Source organism: Octopus bimaculoides, chromosome 4 (genome assembly GCF_046866305.1).
Source record: "Octopus bimaculoides isolate indiv1 chromosome 4, ASM4686630v1, whole genome shotgun sequence".
NCBI classification, from domain to species: Eukaryota; Metazoa; Mollusca; class Cephalopoda; order Octopoda; family Octopodidae; genus Octopus; species Octopus bimaculoides.
In genome coordinates this window covers 31571302-31590801 of record NC_142931.1, presented here as the reverse complement: position 1 = coordinate 31590801, position 19500 = coordinate 31571302, and the positions used below count along the sequence as shown (strand labels likewise).

Sequence of the window (19500 nt, the reverse complement as noted above, 5' to 3'; positions counted from 1 at the left end):
TACTTTTGCTGTTAGTGTTTTGTTTGTTTTCTAAAATCACTTTTTAACTACATCATCAAGCTGATTCTTCTCCAGTTCAGTGATGGAGGAGCTGGTTAACATTAGAGTTTCCAAAATAAATTTATTCACCTATATCAGTATTAACTAGACATATATTGCTACTTAATTTTGGATCATTAGACATAGAGAACAGTTCCTACAGTAAATCTATTCTTATTTTAGAATGAATTCTATCTTTTAATAATTGTTTTGCTTTTTGTTACAAAAAGTCACATAAAACAGAATGCCATAATAAGATTTAAAAAAAAACAAATTTATCATCACCATTATCAAAACAAGCATTGGCAGTATTACCATTGCCACTACCTCTTCCATCTCTCCTGCCATATATACCACCATCACTTCTTACATTACTATCATCAATGCCACTGCCATGTACACAATTACTGCTGCCATCATTATCATCACCATTTGCATAACTTCTGCCACAATCAATATCACAACTACCATCAACTGTCAGCTTCACTGTCAAAATACCACTACCACCGCCAACTATCCTAAAGCTATGATCAGTCCCATAAACACAGCACCATCAACACACCACCTACAAAACAAGTCATCAGTACCATCAATGTCATCATGTTTACTGTTGTTTTCATCTTTCTCTTATAATTTATTTCCATCCTTCGCTTGTTTTAAGTTGCTCAGTTTGACATAGGTTCAGCAGGTTAACCTTATAACCACCTTCCATTAATTAAAATAAAATAAAAATTTGTTAATGTGAAACCCAAGCAGCTCTTTTAATTTATTTATTGTTGCTTTACTATTTCAAATTCATTATAATAAAATCAAAGTAAGAAGATTAAAACATCGTTTATTGACACAGAAGGAAATTAAAAGCTGTCATTATCATCTACAAGCAATTGTTTTGTTTTATTGCATCTTTTTTTTCTCAAGCAGTGTTATTTGTTTATTACATAATTTACTATTTTTTTAACAGGTCATTAGAACACTTTTTTTATTCCCTGGTTAACAAAGAAAATAATTATGTATGTATATATGCTTTATTAGCACAAATTGTTCATCAAGGAAACAAAGACAACAAAAAGAAAAGAAATTATCTTCAAACAAGAGCCACGTAACAAAGATATTATTTCCTGTAATTTGTAAAGTGTGAATAGAGAATTTATCAAATCCCTTCATGTATAATTTCTCAGACAAATTGATATTATTGTATTACAGGCAAACATTTGGAACAAAACTCTAACAGACATTTTCACTGGTGTGAAATATTGCGTAAGTGAACATAATTTAGTGTACTGTGAAATAAGTTTGATAATTAAACAAATAGGCTAAGGAGAGAAAATACGAGCTTAGCAACCAGAAAATTATAATTTTCATACTTATTGGACATTATCAGGTCTAACACAACTAAAGTCTACTACTGGCTAAGTATATATAAATTCTGATAGACTTCTTAATTTTAGATTACACCACACAGGCTTTGACATAATCCATTTTGTATGAGTAATCACACTTGTCTGACTGTGAAGATTCTTAAGGGTTAACACCCAAGTTAATATGCTCTCACATTGAAGTGAATATACTTTAAATACAATACAGGGTTGATTTATTTCAAAGCAGCCAAGGTTAATTATACATCACACTATTATGTTATAATCCATAATGTGTGTGTGAACACAGTGCAACTAACTGTGAAAATTCATACAGAATTTTGTCGAAAGTAATACGTTAAGAACATCCAGTTTGCTAACAAGACTGAAATGAAATTTAAAAGGAAACAGCATATTACATGTTGCTCCAGCATAGCTGTAGTCCAGTGACCAAAGCAAGTCCAGTGACTGATGCATCATCATCATCATCATCATCACCATTTAATGCCTGTTGTCCATGCTGGTATGGATTGGATGATATAAACAAATATTTATATAGGGTATGAGATTTATTGGTATCAAGAAGACTCAAAATGTGTTGGGTAACACCAAGTAAGTGCTTCGGATAGACCATGGTTAAACTCCTGGTTTGATAATGATACGAGAGATGAGTCCAACGTGGATCATGTATTAGCATGCATATATATAAATTGACAGAATGAGATAAAAAAAAAATCCAAGGCTGTAAATAGTTTTCAGAACATTTATAAATAAAAAGTCTTACAGCCGTTTCCGGGATATTTTACATATCACTTCATCAGAGACAGTGCGAGAAAATGTTTGGCTATTAATTATTGTAGAGAAGATATGAAATACTGAGGAAAGTAAGGGAATGAAAGAAGAATTGAAATACATAAGGATATTATATTTACAGTTCCATTATTCAAGTAGAATGGTGTATATAATTGGTGAAGAAGTTTCTTGTACCTGGTGTGTGAGTTCCAATGGTAGTTATATTTGGTCATTCCAAGCATAGAGCCTTGTAAACAGTGTTGCTCAGTCGAGGGGGTTTTTTGGTGTGAATTAAAGTTTGGGAATGTGTTGGTAATATTAATGGATAGATGGAGGGAGGAGAGAAGTGTATGATTAGAAATAGGGGATAGGTTAAATCAAAAGCAGGAGGAGAGAATGGGAGAAAGAAGAGAAAAAGTAAAAGGGAAGGAGACAAAAAAGAAATGAAGAAAGAGGGAATGAAATGAGAGCGGGTGTGTTAGGTAGTGGTCAGGATAAAGTGATAGAATGAAGGGAGATGTGAGAGGGAGAGAGAGGAAGAGATGAGAGGGTAAGAAGTAAAAGAGGTATGTGAGTAAGGGTGGTGTTATAGAGCTGCATTAAGGGATGGGTATAGAAAAGGTAGAGAGAAGGTAAGGGTGGGATATGTAAGTGGGTATTTAGTTTTGGTAGTATATATACAAATATATTGGACTTATATAAATATATATATATATATTATACTTCTTTCAGGTATCTAACTCCAAAATTTACTGCCAAGGCTTTGGTCAGCCAAGGGCTATAGTAGAAGATGCAATGCAATGGGACTAGAACTAAAACATTGCTATTGGGGAGTAGTCTTCTTAAGAACACACTCATGCACAGATAGCTACACACACACACACACAAGCATATTTATATATAATATTGTCTATTTGTTTCTTTACTAAACATTCACTTTTTCCAGCTAACATGGGCTGGTTGGTGAAATATTTGAGACAAATTATATAGATTGATACTCTGTCTGTCATGAACTTTTACATGCTTTTCAAATAAAGACTTTTTATTGCCTGGCTTTTCATAGAATAGGGAAACCAGACATAAGAGTTTTAAGGAATGTAAGCATATAATCATTTTACTCAGACAGTGCCAACATGTGCAATGTCATTATTCACACACATACATTCACATTTATATATATATATATTTATATATATACAAAGTGCTTTCAAAATGTATCTGACTATATTTTTTCCTGTTGAAACTAATGCCTCATGAGCAAAATCTTTTAGATGAGAGATGATGTCACCCTTCCAGTGTATGTACGAACATTTTTGTGCCAGCAGACTGCATCAGTTTGAATTTTCATTTTCACACAAGATGTCTGAACACATCAAGCAGAAACTGTAAACTTGTGTCTCATCATCAGTGATGCTGTTCTTTATGAAGTCTAGGTTGTGGTTAGCACAGTGCAGCCTCTCCTAAGTGATTTCCATGTGGAGTTGCTTCAGCTGCTCCTCCATCACCTTAGGGATGAATTTCACCAACACTCTCTACATGCACGAATCCTCTAGCAAAATGGAATAATACTGTACTTACACCCATTTCATAAGCAATTTCCTGGATTGTTACTCAACAGTTTTCCATGACTATTCGCTGAACATTTTTAAGTGACTCCTCATTTCCACTTGTGAATAACCCACCTGAGCTTGTCTCACTCTCTACTCAGGTACAGTCATGCTTGAAGCAGTTGTACCCCTCCTTGATCTGAGATTTGCACATGGTATCACCATCAAAGACCTGCTGAATATTCTGGCTAGTTTGAACTTAAGCATCACAAAGCTTTTGGAAAAATTTGATGTAATATCTCTGTTTAATGCATTTGGGGAAAATAAAAATCTGCTGAATGTGCACTTTATGCCTGTACTTTAGGTTTAACAACTATGAGCTGATGTGTCCAAATGATGGAAAATAGTTGTGCATGTGCAGGAAAGGTGGTGTCACCTTCTACCCAAAAGATTTTCCCCGTGCAACATTAGTTTTGTGGTATAAAATAAAGTTGGATACCTTTTGAAACCCCTTGTATGCATAAATGTATACATATATTTATCTATTCACATATATATAGACAGACAAACAGAGAGAGATAATTACTGGTGGAAATTTATATTTATTAGCAAATTGATATTTGTACTTCCAAGTGGATATTGCAAGTATCCTTTTTCCTGTACACACACACACACACATGCACGAACACACATGCATGAACACACACATATGCTTATAAGTAGAAGAGAACAAGAAAGAGGGACAGAGAGAGAGAGAGTGTGTGATCTATATTACTAATTAAAGAATTATTTAGTAAATTACTTGTGATTTTATTTGAAATTTCCAATAATGATGTACATTTCGTAATATGTTGCTTGAAGTGGGCTGAGTCAGGAAATAGGTTTCAGGAAGTTATCTAATTGCAAATCATTTCAGCTCAAATTTGTAGAAAAACATATTAATAATAAGTCAAATATTTACTTATTCCACCTTTGCTATATAAATCTATATTTTTTCATGTTTTTTTTTCTATATGTCATTTTCCTCGGTTTCAAATTGTTTTTGCATTTTAGTTTCTAACTCTAACCAAGTGTTTGTGTTTTCTCAACACATTTTCGATGGTGTAATATTAGAAAGTGATTATTAAAAAATACATGCACACAGAAAAAAATATATACACATATATACACATTAAAACTATCAAGCTTAATACATTGTTTCTGATATTTCAATTACCATGAATTTTAGAACCTGGAAATATCATTTGCAATGTTGTAAAGTGTTCCATGCTATTCTTTCAAGTCTTTAAACATTAGCAGCATTGAAATATCCAATTATGGAGTTGTTTTGGTGAGATGACCAGGATTAATCTGGAAATTTAACAGGAACAAAATCATTAATATATTTGAAGCATAAAAATTTATGAAAATTAAAATAAATGGATGAAAAGAAAATATTATTTTGTTATTTGTTTTCTTGTTAATATTCAAGTTTATTTTCTATCCATCAGTCTCTCTCACAGTGTTTCTATCATAATATTCTTTCTCTCTTTATCTACCAATTCTTGTTCTATTATTGCTCTCTTCACTATTCCATTTCTTGAACACAAAGACTTGAGCAAACACAGACATCATAATGGATTGTGAACTTTTTAACGTTAATCGGTGCAACGTATCCTCATAGTCCTGGTGCCACAATAAATTTCTCCCAGTACACTCTGTAAAGTGTTTAGCAAATAAGCAGAAATATCATGAAATCAAGTAAACTCTTTACTCTTGTCAAGAACATGAGAAACTCTCCAGCATTTGTGCCATGTTAAAATGCATCCAGTAGATTCTGAAACTGGTGGTGATAGTAAGACCATCCAATCATTGAAACTGGACCAAAAAAGAAACTGTAAGAGTAGATCATTGATTTTGCTTCATCTAAGAGAGTAGTAACTCTAATTAACAACTGACTCCAAGAATGACTCCCTGTCCAAACTTACCATCTTGGTAAGGAGACACAAAATAATTATGATCATGATAATCTTAGAGTTTCAGCTTAAACAACTAGGAGTATTTACCTTTTCAGTTCATAGCCAACTTGCTGAACTTAACTTTACTCCTCATAATTTTAGAATTAATAAAATAAGTATCCAATGTATACTAGGTCTAATTATTGATTATTATATGATTTAAAAAATATTGTTGTTGCATAGTCAGAAATAGTACTACAGTACAATAAATATCTATCAGCTATGATATACTTCCACTTTACGTTCTAAGTTTTAATATGCCATGCTTAATTATAGGCCTCATTCTTCCAGGACCTATAAAATAAGTAACACATATAGATTTTTGGGGTTGATTCATCTTTATCCATCCTCTATAGTAATGGTTCCCAAACATTTCCAGGCTGCTGCCCCTTGGTTCTAAGGTAACATTCCTAGTGCTGTGCCCCACCACTCACCATCACAGACATAGACCATTTTCTGCAGCAAATTCAAAACAACAGTATTTCACAAATAAAACTTAATTTAATTAACCCTTTATTTTGTGGGCTTTTTTTTTTTAATATTCATTGCCTCGTTTTGGTCACTCCATTATCGCCCCATTTTCCTTCAATGCCCCCCCCCCCCCCAGATCTTTCCATTGCCCCCAGTGGGGTGGTACCACCCACTTTGGGAACCACTGCTCTATAGCAATTATTATCATCACTTTTGTTGTCATCATTAGATCATTGGACAAAATGCTTTACTGCGTTTATGTTGTTCATGTCCTACCAGGATCAGCTTAACTCCTCATTATTTTGCGAGTTCAAAAGTAAAACAACAGTCAAATTAACCCCAGTAGTTTAGCTAATGCTTTCTGACCTTGTATTGTGTTGCTGTCATTAGCATGTCACACAAATTTTCTTATGATATTTAGAGATTCCACCAATATATTTAACAAAACTTATACATTGAAGTGATGTGACTGGCTGGACCAAAGTTTGTTAAACACAACCAAACAAAATGGCCAAATGTTGAAGGTTCATATTCCATCATGACCTCAGCATTGTGTCATTGGCAAGAACGCATAGTTCCAAAAGACTTATTAAGAAGTAGATTCTTTAATTCCAGGTCAGATTTAAATGAATATATTTTCCACATGACCACCACATCTGGTTTTCAGTAGTAATTAACCAATGAGGCCTTCTTTTTTTCATGACATTGAAGTATAATTTTAGTAAGACTGGTCTGTTGTTTTTAGCAAGTCTAATGACATCTCAGTGTCTCCTTTGCTGCTTAGAGAGGCTCCCTTGCTGTCTCAGAGACTATTGGTCTACAACATATAAGCAATCACAGGAAGTAAAAGATGACATCTATTAACAAGAGATAACACTGTAAATCCTAATTGTTTTATAATACTGAGTTAAAATGTGCAGAACTGACTCACCTTAGACACACAATATAAAGGGAAGTTGGTTGTGGTCTATCAATGATTCAAACTGCTATGGAAATCACTATCACCTTCATCAGTGTCTTCACCACTATCATGGACATTCCATTCACTGCTTGCTAATGTATATAATAAGGTATCTGTCAATTAAAAGAAATAATTTTTGTTTACCATTTTATACTTTTTCACTAATTAAAGCATATAATCACTTCAGCCATGTGAAATGGTTTGCTTAATTGGAATTTAAAACACTGTAATGATTATCTTAATTATGATATTTGATAATCTGATTTGTGAACACAGGATAACATTCGTCTAATTAGAATATATGTTGAGACTCAAGTGTAAGTATCAATGCATTTGTGCATTAACATAACACACATGCATAACTATGTGTATGCGTGTATGTGTGTATGTGAAAACATATATATATATATATATATATATAAAACAAATATGTATATCTATAGATCTCTGTGTGTGAGTGTATGTGTGTATGTATGTATGTATGTATGTAGGTAGGTAGGTAGGTATGTATGTATGAGGTAGTTTTGGTGAAGCATTCTGTGGTATAACTTTAAAGAACGTTGTTGTATGAGGCCAGAACAATGCGAGATGGTACAATGTAAACTGCAAGAGGAAATGAAAGCAAAACAAAGTTGCAGTTTTGCCTTATATTTCTATATTTCAGAGTGAAGACCACTTCTTTAGGACATTTGGAAAAAGCGGTAGTTGGAAAAAGGAATTGTTCAGTCTGCTTCATGTAGTTCCTTTCTGTTGTTAATGGCTGGTCTCAGTTTCTTTATAAGAAGAGCTAACACTTCTGAGATAGCCCCTGTTGCATTGGGTTGCCCTGATAGAAATTTTTAAATACTGGGCTTAGCACTTTCTAAGGTGTTTTTTTATTGAAGTGTCCATGTGCATACATTCCTTTATATGGATGTGCAGTTTCCTGGTTGTACTCCCTACGTAGGATATCCCACATTTATTGCAGACTATTTAGACTATTTTGTATACTACATAGGCCCTTGAGCATGTTTTGATGTCATTGATAGGGCAGTCGATCATGTGCACCCCACAGTGCACACAAACTTTCTTCAAGAATGGACCAGTGTGTACTAACTGAATGTTGAGTCCCTCCTTGCAGATCAATTCGAATAGCTGTAGTTGTTCTGTCATCAAAGTATAGTACTTTTACGACTTGGTGTTATGGGTTTTCTTATGTTGTTTACCCACATTTATGTTTTGTGGATGCAGTCGTTCAGCTGCAGATGGTAGACAGCCGTTATGTACTAAGTTTCTAAGGAACTGCATGCCATTGGTAGCTTTCTCCATTACTTTGTTGCATCTCTCTCTTATACATGTGATATCATTTTTCATGTATGCAGCTTTGGCTCTGGTGGGCAGGGCTGATTCATAATGCACAATAGATTCCTACTCGCTGCTTTTCTATAAAGATTTGTATAGATGTAACATTCCTCTGTGATCTTGATATAGAAATCTAGCATAGAGGAGATTCTAGACTCATCTAAGCATTCAATTTAGAATTTGATGTGGTTGACGACATTGTTCAAGCTTTGATGTATGGTTGTCACCTTTTCACAGGTGGAGGTGAGCATCGGGGTGTTGTTGAAATACCTTGAGAAGAAGACGCATGATTGGCAGGTGTTAAGAGCTGAGTGCTCGAGTTGATCCATGTACAAGTTGATAACGGACTTGAGGGGCAGGATTCCTCTAAATTTGAATGCCTGTTCTTATGGCTGTTGATATTATTACTGACCACATTGTATCTATCCTTTCGTACTCCCCATTTCTTCCTCTCCTCCATCTCACTCTTCTTCTTCTTCTTCTTCTTCATTGTTGTCGTTTTCGTCATCATCATCATCATCACTTGCATCCATTTCTATGCTTGCATGGGTGAGGTGGAATTTCTTGAGACAGGTTATTTTTGATAGTTGGATGCATTTTCTGCTGCCAGCACTCACTAAATTATTCCATAAATATAAATAGAAATGTCCTATTTTCCCTTAGAAGATATGTATAACATTTTACAACTGCATAATAATGACTAAATTTCTTAGAATTACATACTTTCTACATGAGTGGAAGGCATTAAAAAGATAATGTAGACATCCATTAATTTACTGATGTTATTAAGCTATATATTTCTAAAATTAATCTAATTTAATTTCTTAACTTCCTGATTAAATCTATAGATTTCTAAGTGACACTTTTTTGTTGAGTTATTTAATCTGAGAATGTGTTATAAGTGTCAAACAAAGTCATTGTATCACAGTTATATCAACTTTCGCCTTAAGCCACTACGGTCTGAAAAAGAGATGGAGGCTCAATCTCTGAGTGATCAAGAGGCTGGGATTAGCTATTGTAATTACAACATCAATTAACTCTTGTTGTTTTGCACAATTAGTAGACTTAACTTTTTATTGCAACATTATTATTGTAACATTAAGAAATGCCACTTACAACCCCATGAATCACTGAGTAGAAATAAAAGCCTATTTGAGCCAATGAGGCAAGCCTTATTGGCTCAAATATGGTTACACAAACTACTACTAATAGTGACAAAATATTTTACAAATCCCATCCTACCATATTAAAAAAAATGTCTTAAATGTCTTTTCCAGGGTCATAGGCTCATGCGGCCTATTTCCCAGATTCTATGATATATACATACATACATATATATATATATATATATATATATATATATATATATGTATATATCGTCATCATCGTTTAACGTCCGCTTTCCATGCTAGCATGGGTTGGACGATTTGACTGAGGACTGGTGAAACCGGATGGCAACACCAGGCTCCCCTTCTGGACAGCACACCAGTCTGTCATTGGATTATTTGCTTTTACCAGCTGAGTGGATTGGAGCCATGAACTGCAGCCATATTAGGGCATTATCTTCAAGGACTTGGGCAAACAGACCTAACCCAGTAGTCATTTTAAGCCAGGCACTTATTCTCTTGGTCTCTCTTTTCCTCCTAAATTATGGGGACATAAATCAACCATCACCAGTTTCAACCAGTGGAAACGGTACAAGCACAAACCAAAAGGCACAGACATACGACAGTCTTTCACATAATTTTCATCTACCAAATTCACTCGCAAGGCATTGGCTTGCCAGAGGCTGTATCAGAAGGCACTTGCTGAAGTTGCCACACAGTGGGACTGAATCTGAAACAACACGGCTACAAAGCAAGCATCTTCCCTGAACAGCTATGTCCGCACCTACTTCACATAATCTATCTCTAGAAATGTCTTTGACAATTCATGCATAATAATAGTGAATATTGAGTTTATATTCTATTTCCCATAATCCATGTAGGATTATGGGAACATTGTAAATAGTTGGAACACTAATTTTCTTTTTGTCTCTTTAATCTTAATATGTAGACGTATTTACAAACTATATCTTTATAAAATGGCCATATCTTGATGGAAAAGTAATGACTGATGAATGAACATTTCATGCTAACTCACAACAAACTAGTGGCAGAAATATATAGAATTGCCTCTTGAAATTTTTTTTAAAGAGGATTCCAAGAACAGCATTCGAAATGTTTATTTATGATTCTGATGACTGAATTCAGTCAAGCATAATTTTATAGTAATATTGGCCACATCGTGTTTCTTTTGTAAAGCACTGTAGTTTCAGCAATTAGATGCTGTTACAAACTATTGATGACAAGTTTTTTTAGCAGCTTTAATTCTGTCTGCTATACAATGCTTCCACTACTTAAAGAAAAAAGAGAAGGAAAGAAAAGAAATGATCTGATTCTTCAACATATCTAAGTAAACCAAACAAGTGATGGTATACACCCAATCAATGCTTGGTCTGTAAGCTAGCAGCCTAATAACTGGTCTAGTTGCATTTAGGTTTCAAATACCAACTTGTATATATTTATCATCTACATTTTCTACTGCAGCTTAACAGCTTTTACTTCTAATTATAAAAATTACATTATCTTAATCCATGCTGCAAGTTTGTAATCCTGCTAATATACTATTTGTTTTATTTTCCTGCTGGATTATTGCTAATTATTTTATGAATTCTTGTTACCGTTGATTACATGAAAGGTGATGAGTTAACAGCAATTGTAAAACACCAGATTAAAATGTCTTAACATTCTGTTCTTGGTTCAAATCTTGCCAAAGTCAACTAAACTTTTAATTCCCTAGGGCTCAATGAAAAACAAAATATTTGGGGATTAATTGTATCAATTAAAAACACCTTATCCAAAAACATAAACCCTTTGAAAAAGAAAATACAACAGTATTGATGTTATATGTATAAGGTAGATAAATAATAATGTTTCTTCCTTGAATATGCCTTTGTTTTTAGTCTGTTCATAAAAACACAAATTTTTCTTTCACTTTCCAACTTGCTATTCATATGAAATGAATGCCTTTGTCCATTAAACTTCAAGAAGGTGTTGGCTCTCCTCACTGGATGCATGCCAGCATGAATTCATTCAACATACCTCATGTTGTGGCCAATGAAATGGAAGCCAAGTTAGATAGAAATAAGTTAATTAGTAATTCAGATGGAAACAAAGAGACTAATGTGGAATATTTATTTCAGTATCCATGAACAAAAAATAAAAATAAAGACTGAAATTTGATTCCCTAAAATCCTATCTGTACAATTACTGAGAGTGAACCCACATTATAAAACCCATTGAGAACACAAATTATACTATAATATCAGCAAAACAAGCAAAATAACTTGCATAGATATTAATTTGGTTTGAACATATTCAATTCATTTAATAACCAGCAAATCATTGGTGACATACTAACTCATGACATTAGAGTTATGACATGTTGATAATCTCATTGAATAAAACCATTCTTTCTGCTGCTTCTACTAAGTATTATGATACACAAGTTCACTCACTATCATCAATTTTGGAAATATGTTTCTTAATCTGGTTTGATAGTTCACACTTTATCTCACAATGTATCATTAATCATTTAAGTTATAAGAAAATTTCCTGATAAATTGCTACCTAAAATTCTTTTGTAGATACTTCGGCAAGTTACAATGTCTCATAGGAATGATTCTTTTGTCTGAATTCTGAAGTGCTAAATGAGCGGGAGACATTCACTTAAAACTTAAGACATCAAGACATAAAGACATAATGGCTAAGATTCTTCTCAATAGTCTACCTTTCCTCAATAGACTGAGGCTTATTTTCTATCAATATTTCTTTATATAGAACAAAAAACTGATCTCAGTAATTTTAACTAGTAAACCAGAAATGAATTTTTAAATTGTTTAGCATCTTTTCTAACTGTTTAACAAATGAATCAAGAAATATTTAGCTATTTTCCTCACAGAACACTATAGCATCTCTAATGTGATAAAAAATCATTCCAAAATGTCAAGATGTTATTATTGTTGTTCAACCTCAGGTCAGCCCTTAAACATCAGACCTAGGAATTGGCCTGAAATTTCGACTGAATTAATTATATTTGAAAGATTGTTTTTCATGTCTACTCTATCAAGAATTTAAATAGCTGGTGAGTCCTTTATGTTCAAAGACAGTAAGGTATGGCGTGAGGGAGATTTTGATGCTATTTTTAGTTGAGCAAATTGACCCGAGGACTTGTTCTTTGTAAGCCTAGTACTTATTCTATTGGGCTCTTTTTGCCGAACTGCTATGTTACAGGACCATAAAAACACCAGCATCACATGTCAAGCGATGTTGGGGGGGGGGGGGACAAACACAGACACACAAACACACACACACATACAACAGGTTTTTTTCAGTTTCCATCTACCACATCCACTCACAAGCCCGTGACTATAGTAGATGACTGAACCCGGAACTATGTGGTTGATAAGCAAGCTACTTTATTTCATTTCAATTTGCCATAAAGGCAGTACATAGAGAGTAGCTACGGGCTGGACAAAAACATTAATGAGATGAAATGGATGATAAATATGATGGTATAATGAGAGAAAGCAAAAGCCGCCCGCCGAACTTTGCTTCTCTATAACACTGTTCTTTATAAAATTAAATTTTCACATTGAGGCTATGAACCTCGTACATAAAAAGTCATAATTTAAGGCATTTGCCTCTTACGATTTTTCATTACACAATATGAGGCACTAGTCCTCTTAGGTTTTTTCGCCCGATATAGCCTTCGCTTCTCTCAAGCAACACGATGGGTCTGGGTCGGGTCACTCTTTAATACTGAATTCGGCGAGGGGGAAGGAATTCACCAACGCACTTCTGTGCCTACTCTACATGACCTCCGCAGACACCTGCAGAGGCCAGTCCGGATCCTTAGTACAGGTGATGACTCCCTGTCTATGACGCTTCCTTTTATTCACAAATTTCTGCAGGGCACCTCCCTTTCGGAATAGGATTAGCTGATCCTTTTCCTCACAGGGTGAGCCCACAGCTTCTACTGTCGGCAGAACAATTCCCGCCGACCTGCTTTCCTCCGTTGGTGGCACAATTCCCACCAAAGGAGTGTCGGGACACGCCGGCGGTGCACTATCGAGCACCGGCCGTGCCTCGTTCTTTTTTTTCTTTTTCTTTGGGGCCATTGGAGTAGGGCGTACTTCCGCCTTTGCTGGAAGGTCCTCCTCCTCCCCCACAATTTTCGGTGGGCAACCATTGTTGCCCCCCTTCTTCCTTTTTTCGAGGAGGTTTCCACCTCCTCGACTTCCTCCGTCTCTCCCTCCACTGGAGGACCGGAGGTAACAACATTTGTTAACTGTTCCAGGACCTTACTCTGGTCCTGGGGACAGTCTTTCTTGATATGACCGGGATTCAGACACCGGTGGCACTTGGGTTTACGTCCCTCAAGAATTATCGGATATTTCTGGCCGTCTATCGTCAAAAAATCCGGAAATACCAGATCTCTGGCTGATTGGGTCCACAGGGTCAAAACCGCTTTTGCCCCAACCCAATCAGCTGTAGATAGCATTTTCACATTTAAGAGCTTGGCTCCACTGCCGCCCAGCCTCCATCGGATAGTATCCTCTATCCAATCAGGTTCTATACCGGGTGGCAGACCACAAATCCAAGCCCTGGGAGGAGCGATACCTCCAAAACACTCTTCTCACCGCTAAGTGAAACATTAAGCACACCCACATGCAGACAAATGCGTGGAATTCAGTGGAGATTTCTTGTTCGACATAAATATAAATAAACACGAGCAACAAACCCCCACTGAAGGCCAAAAACCAGTAACGGTTTCCCCGTGTAGGGAGGCCTGCACGATGGCCGAAGCAGGAAGAGTCAGTCCTACACAGGAAAAGGAAGAATTAAGTGTGGAACAGTTGATGGAAAGAAACTGGCCAACATTGGCGAAAAATAACAACGAAGCAGAAAGTCTGAAAGTAGTAAAAGACAAGGAAGAATCTGGAAAAAGTGTGAATTTTGCAGCGGTCGCTGGTGACAAGAAGCGAACTGTCAACATCGGGAATGCCGAGAGGCATAAGAATATGATGAAGAGAGAGGGTCATGGTGTTGTTGCAACCCCTCCCGAAAGGTTCATAGAAAGAACACAAAGGAAAACGTTAATATTTAAAACATATAGTAAAAAAGCGAAAAAAATTGAATTCGTAGCGGAGGCTGAAATCGAAAAGTGCCTAACATCATTGTTTAACAAAATTACGTACATAACCAGAGGCAAGCGCTATGCTACGGTAGAGGTGAGAATGGAGTCAGAGGAAGCTGCCCGACTCCATTCTGTGGAGCCTCTGGAAACAGAAAATGTGGTTCTCCTACCACTGTACATGGGTAGGAGAACATCACGAATAACAATTGCAAACATTCCCACCGAAGTTGACCCAGAGTGGTTAGTGGCGGCAACGACTATGGGCCTGGAAGATAGGATCACAATTCTAGAAGCAATTGTGACTGAACCAAAGCTGAGATTCGGCCAGGCCCTAAAAATGACTATTCAAGCAGAACAGGCCACACTGGAAGAAATAATCGAAAGCTTTGAGGTTGGGGGCACACGACTAGTCGTGTCAGTGGATGGCCGCAAACCTCGTTGCTTCCAGTGTGGCAAGAAGGGTCACCTTAGGGCGAACTGCAGCCAGAAGAAGGACGATGGAAAGACTAACCAGGAGGATACAGAAGAGAAAAAGAAGGAAACTGGAGACGAAGAGAAGAAAAATGGAGAAGAAAGGAAGGAAACAGAAGAGGAAGAAAATCCAGAGGTGGTGGAGCAAACACCGGTGCCATTGGAAAAGGTTGGAGAGGGTTGGACGATGGTGTCCAACAAAAGAAAACAACCTTCCCCAATGAAAGAAAAGGAAGAAGAAAAGAAAAAAAAAGTGAATCAAAAGTAAAAGACAGTGTCTATATGGTGGTTCGAACCTCAAACAGAGAGCTAATGAACCACCTGGCAACTATAAACAAAGAAAAAATGAAAAGGATAGAGTTCAAAAAAGGAAAAGCTGTGTATAAAACAACGAGAAAAACGTTTAGCGTTCTCAGCAATACCTATAGGAGAGACATAGGGGTGCCAAGGTTGGATTACGTACCTACCATGTCGGAGAATCTTTTACCTCCGACTCCACAGGCCCCAGATGGGGTGGAAAAGGCGGGGATTTCACCCCGCCAGATACTGATTAAGGTAAGACATTTATGGCTCTTCGAATTGGTTGTTTAAATGTACGCGGCCTGTTGTCAAGCTGGAAGCAGGAGCGCTTCCTAAATGACATCAGGTCGCGAAATTTAGATGTGATTGCTGCCACAGAAGCCCGGATAAGCAGGCCAAGAGATTTCCTCCCCATCTTGGAAGGCTACGAGAGATACGTCTCTCCATGTCGGCCGGGAGGTGGGGGTGGGTTGTTGGTCTTAATAAAAAGAGGCCGGGTTCCTGAGGTAAAGTCTAAATGTTTCCTCATTACAGTAGCAGTAGCGAAAGAGGTGGTGTGGAAGACTAGAATGGAAGGGAACAAGACGGGCATTTTCATCTCTAGTCAAGGTCTGGTGAGATATTTTTCTTTTCTTTTCTTTTCATTTGAAAAGAAAAATACGACTGGAGAGAAAGTGTTTGTCGGAGAAAATGTTTCAATCAAGATGGAAATATGTCGCTCGAGAGTTGCGAGTGAAAAAGTCCAATTGAATACGCCATAGGTGTCTTCGAAAGTGTCAGTGGTGGGATGGGGCTTGTGGGGTCGGAGCGTAACCCAGTCCCCCACTTCATCTGTCTATATTGTTTTGTGTGTTGTTTGTTGTAAACATTCGATTTTCGATTTTATTATATTTTTAATTGTTTCATATTTTTGTAACCCCATACGTGTTATCTGACCCCAATCAGATACATTGTCCCTTTCTATGTTTGGCCCCTAGTGGGTAATAAAGAGATTGTTCACAATATTCATTTGTAGTTCTCAATTCACGGCTTGAAACCAACAAACCTTTAGAAACTAAGTTCACAATTTTTGGAGGCGTATTACCTCCAAAACACTCTTCTCGCCGCTAAGTGAGACATTAAGCACACCCACATGCAGACAAATGCGTGGAATTCAGTGGAGACTCCCTGCTCGACATAAATATAAATAAACACGAGCAACAAACCCCCACTAAATCCCCCAAAACACAAAAGTCTTACCTGTAGTTGTACGTTAAAGTTCACAAAAAGTTTTCTTCACTCAAAGCTGCTTTTTTTTTTTTTTTTTTTTGGCTTAAAGTCAAAACAAAAATTTTCGCTACTATGGGCAAGCGAACTCGCCTCCCACAAACACCGAATACAAAATTTGTTCGTACAACGAACACACAAAAAACTCGCCAAGGAAAGCGAAGATGCCACACCGCTGGACAACAATTTACTAAGAAATAAATAGAAGCAATAAATTGCTGCCCAGCTGAGCAACAAAAACGACTTACCCCGGCGAATTTTTCAATTTTTTCTTCTATAGACAGAGCCGGGATCCTTTTTAAAACGGGGGCCACATTTTTCATTAACGAAACACTTTGAAACTTGGAACGCTGGTAGAATGTGTCATATAAAACATCTTTCTCTCTTAGTCTTCTTAAAAAAAAAAAAGAAATCCATAACTTATTCCATGTTAAAGTTGTCGTATTTCTGTAATTTCAACCAATCACTGACGTCCATTCAGCCGATATACATTAAGTGCCGACTACATAAACAAACGATTCTGAAACAATTAACCCTAACCCTAACTCTAGGGTTAGGGTTAAAGCAAATTTAAAATGAAAAAAGCAAATAAAACGAAGGTATGGAGATTAAATACGCTTTACATCGCTTAATCAGCCAAAGGAGTAAATATAAACAACTGAATACTTGTCAGTGATTGGTTGAAATTATCGAAATAAGACAATTTTTTACATGAAATAAATTCGAATACAAAAATATTTTTCTGTTCTATAACACAAAATAGATAAGTATACGAAGTTTGAAAGTCTTTCCGTACCAAAAACACTACGTAAAACATTAATGAAAAATGTCGCCCCCGTTTTAAAATAGATCCCAGAGCCAAAACTCATGTCTATCTTCGTTCACAGCAAATAGCGAATCTGGCGCAGTGAGCAAACCTGAAGTAAGCAAGCTACTTACAACACAACTACCCCTACACCTTATATATACATTTCAGAAGTTAAAAGTTGTAACCATTCATAGAGTGACCATTGGTTTCATATCTATAAAGTGGTTAGCAGTATAGGTGGCTCATCAGACTCAAAATGGCTGAAAGCGCATAACTTCTCTACAACTGGAGGAAGAAATACATTACAGTCAGTTGGTTTTGTAAACAAGAAAATAATTGTCTGTGCTGGGTGGGGTTATCCCCCTTACATGGATTTCAGTCATGGGGATATTCGAAGGAGCTGTAGTGGGTCTATACAATGAATGGAGAATTCCAAGTCTGTAGTAGGAAACGTTTTAGATGAGGGCATTGATTGAAAACTTATTTCCTGAAATTTAAAAAGGTCTCAGATCAAGTGAATTTTTCAGAATTCTTGCCCTCTCAGCCAAGCAAAGCTTACATCATTTATATATGTATGTATACACACACACACACACACACACACATGTACATGTATATATACATTTTCATCAAGGTTTCACATTTGCTTTAAATTAGCTGCAATAAAGTATGTCAACACTAATTCTGTGGTGCTGTTCACCTGAATAGTTCGGGGGACTGCATCTTGCTTTTGCGTTTTATTTTTGGGCTTGGTACCTATGGATGGATGAACATTGTCACAAACAATAGTGGAGTTGTCATGTACTCTAAATATTTGATGGTTTATATAATTCTTTAAAGAGAACTAGAGACTACTGGTATAAGTATTGTAAGTGGAGTGGAATACACACATACACATGTGCATATGTATGTATGTGTAAGGGAGAGAGTGAGAGAGAGAGGAGACAGAGATATATAGAAACTGAGAGAAAACAGGCAAACAGAAAGGGATACATAAATGAATAAACTGGTCTGATTCATAATTCATGTACTTATGTGTCAAGCATCATAAAAGCTAAGTATCTTTACTAGCAAATTTTTGATAATGAAAACTTCCATTTAATTTGTTAAAGTCAAACTTAGCTTAATTAACTTGATTAGTTGCATGACCTATTTAAAGAACGAACAAATGCCAAATATATACATATCAATATCAATAAAGACAAAACTCAACAACTTTTATAGTTTTATTTTCATTTTTAATATATGTGGTTGCCATTGGGTAGTATTGATAAGAGCAAATGAATTTCTCCAATAGATAAAAATATGAGGTAAGAAATGTGGTGCTTCATTACAGTGAAGCGTGGACCTAGAACTGAAAAGAATTACTGTACACAGATAGAATAATAAAGTGTATAATTTATTAGCTTTGTGATGTTAATATATATATATAAGACTAATCTGAATATAAAAACAGGCAGAGAAATTGACTGGATAACAAAAGCTTTGGCATTTATATAGAGAAGTGAATTATTAGTATAGACATATTTAAAATGATAGACCTTGTATTGGTTTTGATAAGTGCTTCACTTGTTGACATATCTAAGGAATTCACTTTGCAACCATGTCGTTTCAACTTCAGTTTAACAGCAAAGCAACATAAGTGTCTTCTACAATAGTTCCAGGAAAATTGATGCCTTGTGAGTGTATTTGGTAGAAACTGCATGATAGCCCAATATATATATATATATATATATATATATATATATATATATATATATATATATAAATTAAAAGCAAAAGATTACTCCTAAACAATTACCAGTTTACTCTCAGTTTGGTATTCAAAATATATTATTCAACAGTTAACATATAAATCCAATAAAGTTCTTATAAGAAATTAAAGAAATATTCTGTTGGATAATTCTGAATA

General features: G+C 35.8%; 1 long non-coding RNA gene across 1 annotated transcript; it reads right to left on the bottom strand.

Annotated features, from left to right (window-relative positions):
- Positions 1-795: 795 nt before the first annotated feature.
- Positions 796-17395, bottom strand: LOC149136002 (uncharacterized). The gene is made up of 3 exons (XR_016241452.1): positions 16754-17395; positions 7133-7275; positions 796-5083 (listed from the first exon to the last, which is right to left on the bottom strand). It is a non-coding gene; the product is annotated as an uncharacterized LOC149136002 (long non-coding RNA).
- Positions 17396-19500: the final 2105 nt, after the last annotated feature.